Source organism: Mus caroli, chromosome 19, assembly GCF_900094665.2.
Source record: "Mus caroli chromosome 19, CAROLI_EIJ_v1.1, whole genome shotgun sequence".
Lineage (NCBI taxonomy): Eukaryota > Metazoa > Chordata > Mammalia > Rodentia > Muridae > Mus > Mus caroli.
The window spans coordinates 41,734,525-41,738,113 of NC_034588.1; positions in this window are offsets into that span (position 1 = coordinate 41,734,525).

The following is a 3,589-nucleotide window of genomic DNA, read 5'->3' on the forward strand; positions in this document are numbered from 1 at the left end:
CTGAAGCACCTTAGCCTCAGTGCTGAGAGACTGTGACCCACAAAGTTCCTTATCACCTTCCTTCCTTTTCATCTTTTATCTTTTGGGCCAGCGACTCTCCACCTCCCTAACGCTGGGACTCTTTAAAACGGTTCCTCATGTGGTGGTGACCTCCACCTATAAAGTTATTTTGTTCCTACGTCGTAACTAATTTTGCTGTTATGAATCCTAATGTAATATCTGTGTTTTCAGATGGTCTTTGGTGACCCCTGTGAAAGGGTTGTTCGACCCCCAAAGGGGTTGCTATCCACAGGTTGAAGATGGCTGATCTGGGTCCATTCATCCCTGCATCTCCACAGCAGGGCAGTTTGGAGTCTTTATAAACATCTACTCTGGGCTGCAGAGATGGCTCAGAGGTTAAGAGTATTGCCCCTCTCCCAGAGGACCTGAGTTTGGTTCCTCGCCCTCACATCAGCAGGCCCATAACTGTCTATAACTCCAGCTCCAGGGAGTCCCAACATCTTTGGCTTCTGTGGATAACTGCATTCACATACACATACCCACACACAGATACACACCACACGTAATAAATACTTATTTAAAATGTACTGCAGTATAATCCAGAGTGGTGGTCCATGCCTTTGGTCCCAAGACTTTGAAGGCAGATGCAGTTTGAGGCTAGCCTGGTCTACAGAGTAACCCCTAGGATAGCTGGGACCATACAGATGACAACATCAAACTGAAATAAATGAACTCTAAAAATGCACTGCAGTTTTGATTCCAACTGCAGGTTGACAAGTAATATCGGGATCGTGAGGTGGTGAAAGTTAAGTCTTAGACCTGGGCAGCTCCAAGATCAAGCCTGAGCTCGGTTGGTCTCTAACCAGTACTGACACTGGGCAGACTTACCCAAGGAGCTGGACCTCAGTTTTCATTTTAAAAAAGCTAATTATGGGCTGGTGAGATGGCTCAGTGGGTAAGAGCACCTGACTGCTCTTCCAAAGTTCAAATCCCAGCAACCACATGGTGGCTCACAACCATCCATAATGAGATCTGACTCCCTCTTCTGGAGTGTCTGAAGACAGCTACAGTGTACTTACATATAATCAATAAATAAATCTTTTTTTATTTTTAATTTTTTTATTTTTATTTTTTTATTTTTTTTGGTTTTTCGAGACAGGGTTTCTCTGTGTAGCCCTGGCTGTCCTGGAACTCACTTTGTAGACCAGGCTGGCCTCGAACTCAGAAGTCCTCCTGCCTCTGCCTCCCGAGTGCTGGGATTAAAGGCGTGCGCCACCACGCCCGGCTAAATCTTTTTTTAAAAAAAGCTAATTATTAAAGCTAATAGTCTTACCTTGCAGGTGGTTTTTTTGTTTGTTTTTTGTTTGTTTGTTTTTGTTTTTTACAAGTCTGAGACAAGGGGCTGAAGAGATGGCTCAGTGGTTGAGAGTACTGACTGCTCTTCCAAAGGTCCTGAGTTCAAATCCTAGCAACCACATGTTGGCTCACAACCATCTGTACAGCTACAGTATACTCAAATAAATAAATAAATAAATAAATAAATAAATAAATAAATAAATATTAAAACAAGTCTGAGACAAGCTAAAATATGTAATTTGTTAACCTCTGTGCTTGGCCCCTGGAACTATTTGCTAAGTGATAGCTTTTGTTACCATTGCAGTGTTAGAGCAGAGGGAACCATCTAGCCCAAGGAACACAACAGTAAGGCTACAGGAGCAGGCAGGAATCCTAACTGAGGGAAGCAGACCAAGAAGAGATCACTGCAGGCTAGAGAAGGCCAGCTTTATCCAGAAGAGCATGCGGTATTCACATTGACTTGTAGGCCAGGAAGTACACATGTGGATCAGCCATCAGTCTCAGGTATTATTTCTCAAGAGCTATCCCTGTCTTTTTTCTGTCTGCCCACCCCACTCTAGATAGAATCTCTCCATGGCACCTGGTGCTTGCCAGTTAGACTAAGTTGGATGGCAGAGAGCCCCAGGAGATCCATCGGGCCTGACCTTTTTCTTGAGTGCTGGGGATTTAATTCAGATCTTCTAGTTTTTTTGCAAAAACCAATTTAGCAACAGAGCTATCTTCCTGTACCCCTAGGACTCACTGTTGCTGTTGCTGCATAGGATCAATTCTCCAGTTTTGTTTGTTGTTTATCCTTAAAATAATCAGGCAGCATCAGAGACTTAGGCATTCGCTCTAATTTTTCTTTCTCCCTCGATCCACAATAGCTGGAAATTCCCTTTAAGAGATTTGCAGGGGCTAAAGAGATGGCTCAGCAGTTAAGAACATTGGCTATTCTTCCAGAGGACCTGGGTTCAATTCCCAGCATGAACATGATGGCTCTCAATTGTCTGTAACCCCAACTTCAGGGGATCTAACACCCACATACACACATACACTCAGGCAAAACACCAATGCAAATGAGATAAAAGTAAATAAGTCATAAAAAGACATACTTTAAGAACACACTGACCAGTTTGGTGTCTGAAGGCTGAATTCACCCCAATTTTTTTCCCAAAGAAACATTCCCGATAAGTGAGTTACTAGCAAAGCTGACTTTGGTAGCCTAGATCTTTTTTTTTTTACTTTCTACAGACTTGTTTTTAATTTTATTCACACACACGTATCTGAATGCCGTTGTCCATGGAGGCCAGAAGAGGGCATTTGATTCCCCAGGGTGGAGTCAGTGGCCTGACAGGAGGACTGGGAACCAGCTCTGGTTCTCTGACAGTGGGACCACTGAACAACCTCTGAAGTCCTAAGGAAGCTCATGTTCTAAGTCAAAATAACTTCTAGGAGGCCATCCTAGGCTTTGGGGCCTCTGGCTCTACCCAGTGCAGAGGCGAGGCCTCATTGTCTGGGGCTTGCAGGAGCTTAGCTCTCTTAAGCACTAGATCTGGGACACAGCAGCCTCCTCGTCTCTTGTCTGTCCATCTTGCCTTTAAAGTCTGTAGAGAGAAGTGTGACTGCAGGTCAAGCCCCAAGTCCCAGGAGGCTTCCGTCCCTTTTTCAGAGCCCCACATTTCTGCTCTCCTTGTGTGCACAGCATTGATGAGAGGCTACGTGTTCCTCACTTGTCCGGTAACAATCAGGGGACAACAGCAAGCAGTTTTGCTGAGTATTGTTTCGAGTGCCTCCTTCTGTTACCTCTCTTCCTATGTCTTGCCTTTGGAAAAAGGGACAGAAAAGGTACAAAGTCACACTGGGTTGTGTGAGGCTGAGAATAATCTTACGTAAGGTTTACAGACTTCTGAGCGTGCTTGGTTGGTGTAACAGTTACAGTAAGGTGCTCTGTGGGGATCAGGATTCTACAAACCATTGACAACATCATCAGTTCTCCTTAGCCCTTGAGAAAGCACCCGCCCTTTCCTGTTTGGACTTCTGAGTATGGTTCGCAGGGGCGTTTTTTTTTTTTTTTTGTTTCAGCAAGCTGGGCAGTGCCGGGGAAGCTTGCATGCTAACTTATGTCCCAATTCTCCTCAGAAGCCAACATTAGTCGTGTGTGTGTGTGTGTGTGTGTGTATACATGCACACACCACACACACGTAGTTGGAATGAGGGACTTATGGACCCAGTATTCTTTTTTTTTTTTTTT